Genomic DNA, 14,768 nt, shown 5'->3' on the forward strand with positions numbered 1-14,768 from the left:
TATAGAAGGTGAACCTCAGTAATAACTACTTAATTTGCCTGTTTTTTTTCTTATTCCGTGATTCATAATACTACTCACGACCTCTTTCCATTTAAATATTTTTAAATAATTTGTTATCTCTGACGTGACGGCTACCTAGGTAGTTGATCGAAGGCTTACTCCAATAACGAGAGAAGTAGTTTTATCATCTCTATTTACAAAGAGTTACTAGTTGGCACTGTCGCTAGCTAAAATTGACGATTTTTGGTCGGCCTTTGTGTTCTTATTTATGAAGTATATGCTGTAAAAAAGAGCCTGTCTCTCCTATATCTCCATAACTAAGTTCAAGTCTAGCTTAATAGTTTATCTATGATATGACCGATCGACCCAAATAAAAATTGCATCAGAACTCTGCGTGAATTGTATATTTCAATAAGTTCGATTATTTCCCGGCTACACGGCTAAGAATCATCAGTGCGTTGATCCTGCATTGGAGTTGACTGTGTTCTAGTTTGTTTTACTATGACTGTGCGTTGGCACCCGACATGAATTCTAGGACTGTCTATCAGACTATGAGACTGCATTTTAAGATCTACAATAGTGTTACAGGACTGAGCTCCGCGTGGTAACCGGGTATGATACTTGCACTTCGTACAGGACAACCCCATGACTGAAGCCATATGAGTTCTTAAAAAATAGTTCGCTAATTCATAGACAAGATTTGGAATATCCATGGAAAATCTTCTAAACAAAATTATAGAAAGCGACCTCATAATGTTTGCCGGGTGTGTGTAGAACTTTGAGTTCTGAAGCAGCGAAAATATGGTTGTTCCGATAGGTAATTTTTTGCTACAAATCTGCTTTTACTGTACGCAGTAGACCTAAATAGGTACTTCGCCTGATTGTTTTGTCCTTCCTAAGAACTTTTGCAGTGTATCAGATTTTCACTTTCACCGAATAGTCGGATATTCTACACAATTATGAACTGAACCTGAAGCTACCCAAGACTTGCTGTTTTATGTTGAAAGAAGGCGCCATTGCTCGTGCCTTCTGATGTTTCTGTGCAGAAGTCGACGCCTGTGGCCCTATCTTGTTGAAAAGCTGGGCAAATTGTCAGGCAGAATAAGCAGATCTGTCTTCTGTCGATTGGTTACGTCGTTGAGAACATAAACACTGACTCTCGAATGAATTCTACTAAATGGATAGCTAATTATGGTTTAATGAATACAGTCCATCCTTAGCAGAATGACGAGTGTTTAAATCTATGATTGGTTATCCTCCTCTTTTGTAATAATAATTGTTTGTGCAACCGTTTGTTTGTTAAATAAAGTTGGAATCACGATGTTTTAATCAGGCTCTCAAAGCTTTTTTGGATCCTGCATTTTCTTCCTGCTTGTCTGACTTGTGCGAGTGTATATTCAGTATAATGAATATAGATAATAATAGCAAAAACACTACCGATAATATCGGTTTTATCACGAATAAGCTCCCCCATTAGCCCAGAAGATCTCCAAACTGTAACAACCGGATCCGCTCGATGAACTGCACGCGTTGCGTTCAACACAAGATTATCCTGAGTGCAATCCATTGAACACCGACAATATTGGAAAAAAAAATAAACTAATTACGTTTTACTGTCTGAATTGCAACCCTCCATCTCATGCATTCAATGATGGCATACCCACTGGACTCAACCGGAAAAGTGTTACCGCTGTTTCTGTTTAGAAAAATTCGAGTACGTCTTAATGTAAGCAAGGAACCTGCACACGCATTGTGAAGCGCGTATTACCAAAAAAGCCTAGACTGTCTTGTTCTAATTACAAGATAGATTGACGTGCACACCGCGGCGCATCCGTATCGAATTAGCAAAGCGTTTCGTGACGCTCAGCATTTCAGGCATTATTCGCAGGAACTCTCATAACGAGGAATTAGCAGCCTCATATAGGCGGGCGTAAAAGTTTTGTACGAAATGGAAAGAAATCTAGGTGTAGAAACGGAGGTAACTTCTTGCGAGTAGGCGAAACGCTCAACAACCTTTAATAGAAAATACATGACAGAGTTCACATTCTACGTCATTTTAGACCAGTAATAATGAACTTTCGCAAGTACCTGCGTTCCACTTCTATATTCAAAGTCCATAGATATTTGTGTCCGTTCTGGAGGAAAAGGTCGTTGTAGTTCAGATGCTTTAGTATTCGCTAAGTCATGGAATCAACGCCTAGGGTCAGGAAAGTTCAACTTCAATTTGGTAATCACTCTTATTCATCACCCATTCAAGTAAAGCTTTAAGTCGATTTGTGCTAATGAAACAATAATAACGAACTATAGAGATCGGGAACGAACCTCAGCATTGTTGATTTGCATCCAAAAAAGCAATAAATTGATTATCTTGCTGATTCGTGGCAAAACTCAACTCTCAGTTGAAGAGCAACGTGTTTATCTAAATATATTACTTGCTTATCAATTAACCCCTCACTTTTTCTCAAAAAAAAGTGCCTGTAATTCCCTATGGGAGTCTACTACTTCCAGTGTACGATTTTGTATTTTGCACCCATATGTATGATTTTATAATTACAAAAACGTGAAGGGTCCTTATGCTGAGCTTCTTTCTGTGGCCGTTACCGACCTGATCGTGTAGGTGAAAACGAATGTGTACTAATAAAACCTGAGTTCCGTTCCGTGGTATAGCAGCGCATAACTTTGAATTCTGAAACATTCGCTATTAATGCCATTTATAATTCCAAAACTTGATATTGTGTAATCTATGTCCCCAATTAGATTGTCAATTGATCTTCAATATAGAATTCGTGCATAAGGAGCTCGGGGACCTGGTTGGGATCAACTACCCGGTGATTTCAACTTTCCCACTCTGTATTTGACCTCGTCAAATTGTACCGGATCGGCCGCCAATGAGGTACATATATTAGGCTGTAACACAAGTATCTTTTGTTACCTTTAGTATTTCCTTTTCCTTTTACCTCTACACTGTTTATTTACCTCTATACACTGCTCTCTCTTTTAAAAGTTAGTTAAAATTTCAGTGTGCAGTAAATGGAATTTCATGTCGAGTTGTAATTCTACAAACAAAAATTTCAGGGCCATTTTTTACATTTACGCTCCTTCATCTTTTGCTAAGGTCAAACGATTTCCGAGGCAATACGGGATATTTGCGCCATGTACAGCAAAGACCCCATTACTGAGAGCACTGCTTAACACTAGTTTGCAAAACACATCCTAGAAGCGGTGGATTCGCCCCGCTTCAGTCGGTCGTCTGAGTTCGACAAGAAGAAGTTAAACGCACTTTTAACAGAAAATGGCCGGCAAATTCATGAGTTAAACGAGAAAATAAATTACAGTCATATGGCAAATCAACAGACACCTTGAATCTATACCCAAATTTTAGGAGTTTAAATGCTCACGAATCCGCAGAAAAGCACCGTTTCTTCTTGCCTTTCAACATCTTATTCGAGATCGAGCAACACGCAACCGCAATGATAGGTTCTACACCAAGCTATCACCGGTGACTGAAAATGGTGTTATCACTAAGAGATGGAGTACAGAGAAAAAAAAAAAATAGGCAGTTTCGAGTCCAGTCCAAGCTCAAAGTTAAGTTGGATTTTCATCCCAGGAGAAAAAACCGTAATTTGCGTTTGGTAGAACTAAAATTGTTTTATACGGACTAAGGAATGCTTGAAAAAGTAAGATGGTTAACAAAGGTCTGCATATAACCCAGTTGCACTAAATGAACGAGGCTATCCCACAGAAAGGGTTCTATAGACGAGGCTAAGTTATCTTTCTCCACGACAATGCCAGGTCGCAAATAATAAAAGTCGGAAAAGCTGCCCACCAGGAACTTGAGAGGGAAACTCTTGCATTCACCATAGTGTCCAGCCCCGCTCACCTTACGGACTATGATCTTACCCAATCACTGGTAAATGAAATTAGCAAGCACAGGTTTAACAGTGTAACCTGTCCCAAAACGTGGCTGGACCAATTTTCAGCACGACCTTAAGAAACTTGTGGCGATAAACAAATTGATTGACAGACGCGGGTAAGACGTGTGCTGCAGTCGTTTTCAATTGATTATATCCAATTTTTCTTGATTATTCTTTCGCAACTCGTGGCATAAATATTCACTTATTTTTTTTTAATAGAGATTGAATATTTCATTCAGAGCATTAATGTTCAGCGCTCCTGTACAAAAATTGTTTACCTAGTTTAAATGGTAATTCGTACGTGCAATCTTCTTGCATGACGCGCCTAAATTTTGCAAACGCCAGTTACCAAGCGATCATTGTTAGTCTGCAGCTTATGAACTGACAACGGCTTTTTTCCCTCTGAACCTTTGTCAAAGAATAATATTATGCGCTTGTTGATATCATTATACATTTAATTAACTGTTCTGCTGCTTTTTACACCACTGTTTTTATGCCCCTGGATAGGTTTGTCTCCTATTCTAGACTCCAGTCTGCTGACCCCCTATTCTGGATTGCTGAGTAGCACGCGAATCGGCTCGTGCATTGGTCAATATAAAGTTCCTTCTATTTAAAGGGTTTACAAAGTATGTATAATATAATTGCATACATAGAACAGGCTCTTCCTAGATGAATCTGGTCTCCTCCCCGTAAAATCACTTTATTGTTGAACAGTTGAAGTAGATTATTTTTTTAAAAGTTGCTGAGACAGTTGTCGTTATGGAACATCTGAAAATCAATTTCTTTATGAAGAGAGTGAATGGTACTTTGCAGATCAGCACACTCACGGGGGGCACCACTCTACGCATTTTTGAAAACGGTCTTGAAAACTTTGTAAGGTGTTCATATGTTGAACTGGAGACTGTACTTGTGAGCGTTGGAGCTGCCTACAAACGACTAGGTAGACATCAAAACTGAAATAAGACTCAGAGTTCTGTAATATGAAATTGCCGCTTTTTTTGAGCATTCATCAACGTGAGTCCTAGATCAGTGCCAAAAGTAACGTTTAGATTGTAAATACCGCACCATCTAAAAGATCAATTATAGTCCTAATAATAGCAGATTTTGGTGAAGGTGACATGGTTTTGTTGTTCCTTGCCTAGGCTGTAATTAAGTCAATCGCCTCTGGGACGGCAAAAATGTCTGTTGTCTCGTTTTGTTCGGGATAGATTTTTGGTCGCCAACACTGTATGAATAGGGACACTTTTGAATAGAAATTCAAAGCAAAATATAATGTATAGAAAAGGCCTAGATTGTAGTCGTACGAAACTCCAGATGGAGCTTTTGTAGAGACTGACAAGCAATCTCCGACCTTTACCTAGAATAGGCGACCTGTGAGGTCGGCGCGACACCAATCTGTAACTCTTGAGGAGAGACATATTTGAAGTTAATAGGTTGTTTCCCACCCCGTCAAATGCAGGGGAAAAATACAAATAAACGCTGTGAATTGCACTGTGATCATTTTTAGTAAGTGTTCTGTCGTGAACAAATTGACTTATCTCTGGTAAACCCATGCTGATTTGGGTCCAAGAGTTTAGATGAGAATAAATAGGCGGATATGTGATTTACGATGATGTCTTCTATTACAATATTAAATGTGAACTTCAGAGCAATGGGACGATAGTCAGCAGCCAAGCGCTCTTCTTTTCTTGCAGACTGGAGTTACAACACCAGCGTGAATGAGTGAGGGTACGACACCTTCGTTGAAAGACCTAGTAGATGATGGGCTCGGCAAGCACGTCGGCCAGCTCCTTGAAGATAGTTGGAAGCAGGTTGTTAGATGTGAAGCTCAACTTTCGATCAAAGCTGTTAAGTTTCTTGAAGATTCGTTCAGATGCAAAGCCAATGTCACTGATGCCCATGGGGGCTTGAGGCCACATTAGAGTAAGTCCCATCAGAAACAACGTATTGTGATTTGAAGTAGTTTAGGAGTATCATCCTTTTTATATTCTCAGTCCCCAGTGAATTTCCAGTTATCAAATAAGTTTTACTGTGCATGTTTAACGGTCCACTTGCATACGAAAAAAAGCGTTAAAACTCTTTATGCCAGAGCTCTGACTCGATTAGGTTTCGTAAGCGGGTTGTCGCATGCTGTAGTAATTTATAAAGGCTTTCATAGGAAAGTGTCTATTGAAAATACGGCAGTGACTCGCTTAACATAGGAGGTCAACGGTGATCTATGTTAGCTAGTCCATACATGTTCTGCTATATATATATGACTTATATGAAATTAGTTTTGTGATAGTTGAGTTGCGTGGGGCGTTCCAAGTACAGCTTTGAGAGATTGATGTTGTTGACGTTAAACGATCTCAGACGAGTGACGAAAGCGTAGTCGAGACTGAACACCGCAGTCCCCCCCCCCCCTAATTTGAGAATATTAAATTAATTTTTGATTGTGTTACGTCTGAACTTTGTGGTTGTCCTGACAAGCTGAATATAAACGAAGATCCAAAAATAATACTTTTGTTTAGATAAACCCGTGTGGGATAGCGCCAGTACTTTCCGGTCAATGCCCGCTAAATTTAAATCGCCACTAAGGACCAGAGAGGATATATCGGAGGCTGCACCGGCGGGCACGAAGTAAACACATGTTAGCTTAATTTGATTGATTTTGAGAAAAACGATTGATGGCACTCACTTTAACCGCCGTGTTAGTGGTTTTGCAGGCGGTAACATGATTACGCATCAAAGTGCATGCACCTCCGCTTTCTTTGTTGGGTCAATCGTGACTGAAAACCTTGTAAGAGTCACCAAATGGCATTAGCCCAAGTCTCGTTGATGGGAACTATATCAGTTTCGCGAAACAGGCGGTAGTAGCATAACGCGTCACAAGCTTCCGGTTTCCCTATAAAGTGGGGACTAAGAAACACAATTGATTTGGTGCATAGTGTGTTAGCTTGTATCGTCTTAGAAATATCATATATATATATATAGGTTCGTAAACAATACGTTTAGCGGCGGATCATGCCTTTGGCGGAAAAATTTTAGCCACCCCAATTCAAATCTTGGTCCATAAAATCGTTTAAAAGTCTCCATTACATTAACTCCTTTTAGAAATCATGTCATGATAGATTACCGACACATCTACATGAGCGACGACTATGTTGCGTACCGAGTCTGAATTTTGAGCACTTCCAACGTGCTGATTGCGTATGTCTTGAGGTGAGTATGGTTATGCGAAGTTTTGTGTGGCTTTTGATGTAGCTGATAATGTGAAACGGGAAATGTTGGTAGGGAAAATTTGGAAGAGGTAATAGTGAAAGTAGCTGCGGTACCAGAAATGTTGGCAACAATGCCTTGTATCGGCACGTTTCGAATACCGTTCTATTGTTGGCCAGGGTTGAAGCCCAGAGAGGAACCCTTTCGTTGTGTATAGTGCATAATCTTTCATTCAAACGGGCGTATTGGATGCTAAATGAGCAATACCAATAAAATGTCTACGTGAAGGTGTGGTAGAACGTTTACAACACCGACTTTGCGTGCTACAAGCAGTCGAAAGTTTACAAACCTTTTTCCTTGCAGCAACTCATTATCTAATAATTAAGTCAAATCAATCGCATGATCACTTTCACTTTCTGCGTCTTGGTGGGTCGCAATTATTTCTTTTGAGATATTTGAGAGTCATTAACCCAATCATATGTTATGTACGATATGTGAAGTCTTCTGTCACATCCTAGACATAGCGCATAGTTCCTAGATCCAACACATATATCACAGTTTGAACAAGTCTAGTAGACAATAAAGTCGATTGTATGAAGCGAATAGTAAGTGTCGGATAGCTATCAACACAAAACGCAGGGTTTTTATGAGCAAATTCGAACCCAGACCTACAACGTGTCCCTATTATTAGTAAGCAAATACGCCACACATTAACCTATCACGAGCACGCAGTAAGCTATTCGCTATGAGTGTTCTCACGATTTTTCTCGGCTGGAGCTTTGATGTTTGTCACCCGCATTACAAGAAGTAAGACAGATGGATCACAGGCGATTTGGAGGAGCTTTCATAGATTGCGTAGCCAGCGACAAACTTAAAGAACACGGAATCAATTTTTTGGACTTATGTAGTCTTTTCATAGCGCGAATTAACGGCTAAACGTTTCTTTACGTTGTGGTTACAGTTGTGGCCACAGCGTAGCCAAAAGTACAATAATCCTGTTGAGATATTTCCGATGCTTGTATGTCCAGCAAAACGGAACGGCTTTGAAAGCATCTATGTACACTCATACACGCCTCAATGACATCTCTCTTTCTCTCTCTTAAGTATTCCTGCGACTATCGCTACAAAGGTTCATGGGACTGAGCGTCGGGCCAGCCTTACTCTAGACGAGATGCCGCCGAAGTTCGGTTCAAGAATGCCGTTTGCTCTTTCACAGCACCTATGCCTATGATCAATTTTGAGGACGGTATAGCTTCATCACTGTTTTGTAAATCTGTTACGCCTTCTGGCCACAAGAAAGGATGTCTTATGATGACATTACTAGGTTTCCGCCCACAACTGAGCTGTGCTTGCATATACTATACTTTTTTTTTTTATTTTTCGAATGCATTTAATAGAGTTGACCATTTTCTTTCAAAGAACGCAGTTCTAATTATTTGTTTTATAGTGTTTGCTGGTGCCGGTCCAACCTCACGGATCAACCCGTTGCGATCAAAGTCAAGGACTTCTCTGCCCGATCCATTAGTAACCAGAACGTTTCAAGCTCCATATCTAGGCCTTGTGCCGGATGCGATTTCACGCGAAACCTAGGCATGCAGTTCAGCGTTAGGCGTTGCATGCAAAATGTAGACCTGTAACCTTAATGGAAATTCAGAATACCAACCACAACGAATTCATAAAGTCACCAGCTATATCTCACCTCGGTGTGGGCAAAGTGCACTGTCCTAAAGTTCTTTCCTGACAACACGCTGCACCACAAAGACCGGCAAGGCATTCAAGAAGCGACAACATATAAATACAAATCAAATCCCAAAATCACCCTCTGAATGCAACTAGGTCTGCCGCCCACGTCAGTAACCTGATTTAAAGTATAAGTTTAAATATTTGACCCTTTCATTGAACCCGAACGGACACATTGTGCCTAGGTATACTGTGTTGTTTTACTCGAAAGATTGATATGCTTCAATCTGTATTAGGCACATATGAGATGTGTTTCTGCAAACCCATATTGCATGTCACTAAATCTTCGACATCGTTGTTGATTTGTAACGTAATGTTAATACTCACCTTTAGACAGATTTTACGGCTTTCGAGTTTAGCTCTAAGATGGCGACTACTGATATCATTTCTTTATTTGGCGCATAGTTCGCCTAATACCCGAACCAAGCCATCTGAATTTATTATGTTACTCCTTTTAAAAATGGCGTTTTGTATTACATTGTAAGATAGGTTTGCTTTACATAGTTGTGTATGGAGATGTTTTCCGCGTCCTTTGAGTAATGACCCCACCAAACGATTGTCGATTTGGTGCCAACGTCATTCGTACATATATCAGGGAATTAACAAGTGTGATGAATGCGTTTTTGAGCTAAGGGAAATCTGTCACAGGTGGTAAGCCTCTTGAGGTGAAATTTCAATACCTTCACATGTTTTCCTAAAAGTTGTGTTGATAAACTAATGATATCGTAAAAGATAGTTTGTGGGCAACTTCAATTGAGATCAACGTTCCAACAGCTTTCCTTAGCAATGCCTTGCTCATTAAAGAGGCGTTTAATTTCCGGTATCGCTAATAGTAGAGCTTTTGTCTATTCCACCGGAACACGACCATTTCTCGGACAAGCGACACAGAGAACCGTCTAGCATAGAATTTATAAAAAGGCTTGTTGTAATGCTCGTTACGGGCCAAGTCAAAGCCTGAAGCTTTGTTTTTGCCAAAACTCACCCACAGCGGGCTCTGTAAGTGAAACTAAGTGAAGTATTAGCTAACTACCAGTTGTTTTTTTTTTTTTTTTTATTTTTAAAATAACTTTTCGCGCATTAGTCCGCCAAGAAGCCTTTTAAAGATCATCTGGAGGGTACGAGGCGCAAGCCGATAGTGTAAGAACGCTCTGGCAGCCAGTTGCCGAATCACGGCCTGCCATATTGGCATTGATGATCCATTGTTAAAGAAACTAGGGCCTTCTTAGGCACTTAATCGTATCTGTGCACGTGGCAGACGTCGCCGAGAAGTGACGCCGAGAGCTGTCGTAAATTTTTTGAAGTAGTGGCTTACGTAACTTTGAAGTAGCACCGTCTAGCGTTAGCTACACCAAATACTTCAAATACACAAAATGCTTAAAATTACCACTTTCACCTAATTAGATCTCTTCACTCAGAAATTCAAATTCGTCGCTGGAAGTTCTCTGCCAAAGACATGTGTATCCGAGTTGCTCATATGGTTCGACGACATTGGCATTTGACCATGATCCACTGTTGTTCAGCTGAAATCGTGAACAGTGAAGACCAAAGTGAGCGACCTCTGATTGCCTGTCTGATCGGGCTGTGCGCTAAAATCACGCGCCAGTAAATAAAGATTGTAAACCCAGTAAGCGAGAGTATCTGGAAATACAATTATCGACGGTGCATCCTCCACGAGGTTACGATGCACATACCGGGCGATAATATTTAGACGAGAATTGTGAGTACAACTGAATCATCTTGATATAATGGAGGTTTTATCTGGCTCACTTTTAATCTTTAGAATATGAAAAATCCGCTACTAATAGAGCACTAAACAAGAGCCAGAAGTGTAAGCAGTCCATTGCAAAAGCTGAAAGTATAAACACCTTTGCAGTTCTTTTTGGGGGCAACTAACATGCCGTTTATTCAAGTACCGTTACTAGCACTTATCCCTATCTGCTTGTGTTTTAGACGGTTCTGCAACAAGGCTTCGACGAAAAATAAGTTACTATCTATCTAAGTGATATATCGAATGAAGAGAGTCGTTTTAGAATGCGCAATGCTCGTCCTGTTTGTCCTTTTGATTGTACAGGACCGTTCGACTTTAACTTTGCGCGACTTGGAATCCGCCGCCGTTCTTGCTTCTTAAGCGCAAGAGATCTGAAAAAGCGACCGTTGTAGCCACTTTTTGCGCAGTCTCGTCGTAACGATTCTTTTGTATGGTACCTATTCAATTTGGTCAACCCAACAGAATGGAGTACGTCATTTAGATCGTAGATACCTCTTCTGTAAACGAAGCAAATATTTTTATTTATTTCGGTGTATAGTACCATATTATCGTGTGGCAATGCCTCAAGGTCTGTGGCAGGCTTAATCTGTCCATACGATTGAGTTCCCGAAAGAGAAAGGAGGATTTTTTATTATCGTATGCAAACCTTATTGCTCGTTACTTCATGTATCTGTTAGGTAATTTACCCTTTACCTCATCAGAAACAGACACGGAACGTCAAAAAAAAAAGGAACTTTACAACGATGTAGTTGCCGATGTCAGCCATCCCTCAACGTGGGAAAATGGGCACGCCGACTCCGACAAACATCAGACCACATGCTCACTATTGAATCTATTGTCGCAACACAATTTAGTAAAGCATAGCTGTATGTCAATGAGAATAGCGCCCGGCATGTATGACAAATCAGGCGTAATAGAGATAACACGAATGCGGATTTTCCAGGATCACTAATGTCATACTAGTATTATACATTTATTTGAAATACATGATCGAGATAGTAGCAACAGAAAGGGCGTGTTCCTCGTATTTATCATTTAGATAAAAATAAAAAGGAAGCACTAAATCATAAAGAATTATCTCGTAGTCTACGCAGCAGCTACTAGTTTATTTACACATAAATCAACGAATAAATGTTACAAAGAGTCAATTGATTGTGAAATAGGGACCTTCTTCCAACACGCCGAGGACATGAAATCGAATTCAGCTCAGAAGAAGTTCAGGAAAAACCGAGACAGACAATGCAGTTCCCAATTTTCTGGCATACACGTGCCTGTCATGTTTTTGAATCATTATACCTCAACACGTCATACAGACCGCACAAATTGCGAGAAAATTTACGAGAACATCTTAATCCCTTTGTCCTGTAATCTAGGAAAAAAAAATAGTAAAATCTTGGAAACTAACCGAACCCAACGTGAACAGTCGCAACAACAACAAAGAGAGCAGCAACAAGAAAATGGCCGATACGGTCCGCGGTCCATCCAGAAATAACAAAACGTGAACAAGGTTAACGTAACACAGAAGAAGCGGCGCGCTGTCCGATTCCGAGACACCGAGTGGCACTGTACGGAATGAATATGTTAGTGGGTTACATTTTTTTTATTTTCCTTAATTATTATTATTAATTCCTTAATATTATCAGAACCCCTTAAATACTAATTACGTGTACGAAGACATGTTAGACATTCATGCTTATTTTTTAATTTTTTGTTTATTATTTTTTGTATGTGATTCCAAAAAGGGTTGCCTGAGGAAGGAAATGCAGTGTATTCTACTCATGTTTCTATCGACTTTGAAACCTAGTTCCTACGAAGATCGTCACGGGTTATCGAAGGGACGGAATAGACCAGGCATTGATATAGATAGTTCGATTTTGCTAAAATTTTGTGTTGATGACTAAAATTTTTCTGGCTGACCTTCCGCTTTGAGTAACTTCCGACTCTGGAGTCGCGTGGACTATGCCACGGAAGCCATGAGGTGCGCGCGCTCGGCTTCATAGCCGTGCGACGTCAGTGTGTCTCTCCGTTAACATTGATCCTCGCCGTCTCCATTTATCCGCTCATTCGTGTGAAATACGTATTTTGTGGATATCCAAATTCGAACCAACAATTTATGAAAACCTAGCTTATCTTGCCAGCCGTCGCTACCGTTTCAGCTATAACCCGAAAGGTCTCGATAACATTGATGGCAAGACAGCACAAAAGCTACAACAAATGCCGCCTTATTGCTCGAATAGAATCGTTTGGCTACTGTTCAGTACGTCCCTAGATCACCGTTGTGGCCTACCGAGGGCGGGCTATAATGCTATAATTCCATGCAACACCAAAATATTGCATTCCAACAACGTGTTATTTCTTATGGCAAACGGAACCATGCAGCGGCATACTTGCGGTTAACGTCGATCTAACAAACTATAAAAAGATTCTGACCTCGATGGACGAAGAACGTAGTGAGCCATCCTTTTTGGTGCCTTTTTGCTTTCGGGAAGTGAGCAATTTTATCAACGCACTATAAAGAGTTTGCAACTCAAATTTTTGAGCTTAGAATGATCTTAGGTGTTCAAAGGCAGAAAAACCAAGATATCCTTTTTACTGTTAAGTATTTTCCGTACACTTTCATAAATGTGTAAGAAGGTCTTCGATTTACTATTGGATGTTTTTAGCGGCCAACTATATATCTGAGGCATCTGTGATCAAAGCAAATGGTTTTCTGAAATCCGGAAACATGAGAAATGAAGTGATCATGATCTTATCCTTTCGTTCCTTGCTACTCCATATTCCACATGAAGCTTTTTCTGCGTTAAATCAAGGCAACAAACTATATATAATCCTGAGAGTTGTCATATTTACTGGCGCGCTCGAATTCCTCAGTGATTGCGAACACTTTCCGTAGACTTCGTCTTGTCATCAATACGTACACTCACGCACATACTGTGCATAGGATCGATCCTGTAAGGCTGAAATAAATCAGGCTTTTCTTCAAATTAAGCTGACGCGCGTCTACTCTTGACTATCGCTTTATTCGGCGCTTTGCGGCTGACCTCGAGAACGCTAAAACGTCATCAATGCATTAGTTTTTGCAACAAAATCGTATTCAATATTGTATCATTCATTAGTGGATGTTGGTAAAAACTCTTAAAGACATCAAATGTAGGGAAAAAAAACAGCGCATCCGTCGATTTGTAATTGTTTGGTTATTCGCAATTTTTTAGGTTCGAGCCCGAATACCGATTTAAATTTTCGAATTGATTTTCTGCATCCCAACCTAATACCTCCTCCTTTCTTCCTTGTTTCTGTGACGGTGCAATGGCAACGTTATTATATACTAAACTGAAAGACCTTGCGTTGAAAGTCAGTCATGCTTAATTGCATATATTGTATTTTTTTCCCCTTTTCCTACCACGACAGCGCAAGGGTGCAGTAGATTGATTTAGACAGCTGCTGTCTACCATACTGAATACTGATTGACAATTTGTTTTCATATTATAATAAGCCACACTCAGAGGACAAAATAAAGTGGCTTGTTTGACCGTGGCGACGGAACGGCAACTAACATGAAATGCACCCAGATAAAAATGAGCCTTCCCGGCGCCTTGTTATATACTTCCACAATTTTATATGGTAGGTTTTCCTTCCGGCAAGCAGTCGAAACATCCTAAGGCGCAATAGCTTCGTGATCTTTCAGTTTTTTTTGTTGATAATCATGTACCATAATATTCAAGTGAAGGGCAATTTGAGGAGTAGCCTTAATGTATCATTTCATTATGAAGGTCTTCGCATTCGACTTCAAACACGCGACTTTTCTCCGTCATTTCAATATTTATATATATATATATATATACTCCGTATTTTCGGTGTCATTTTAATATTGGCCCATAAAGAGCCATAGCTTCCGCTAAGCAAGCATTGCCATTATACACTGTCTATGAGCTTTTCGATGTAGCATGGTAGTAATTGCACATGGTTTAGGACTGAGTTTTACCGGAGGTACCGAGCTGTGACTAACGCTTGTGTAGATAGTCTAACGTTATTATTACTGTAGAGGGATGTCAGTAATCAAAACTGAAGCCGACAAGATATATCGCTAATTATACATTTCTATCAAATTGCGCACTATATTTGGTCTTCGATATTTACCTATATATATA

At 40.0% G+C, this 14,768-nt stretch overlaps 1 protein-coding gene across 1 annotated transcript in view; it reads left to right on the forward strand.

Moving 5' to 3' along the window:
- The window catches only part of LOC111253807 (uncharacterized), a 106,638-nt gene that overhangs the window by 56,626 nt on the left and 35,244 nt on the right, over window positions 1-14,768 (forward strand). The window lies entirely within an intron of this gene.

The sequence above is a fragment of the Varroa destructor genome, unplaced genomic scaffold (assembly GCF_002443255.2).
Source record: "Varroa destructor unplaced genomic scaffold, Vdes_3.0 BEIS01000007.1, whole genome shotgun sequence".
Classification (NCBI taxonomy): domain Eukaryota; kingdom Metazoa; phylum Arthropoda; class Arachnida; order Mesostigmata; family Varroidae; genus Varroa; species Varroa destructor.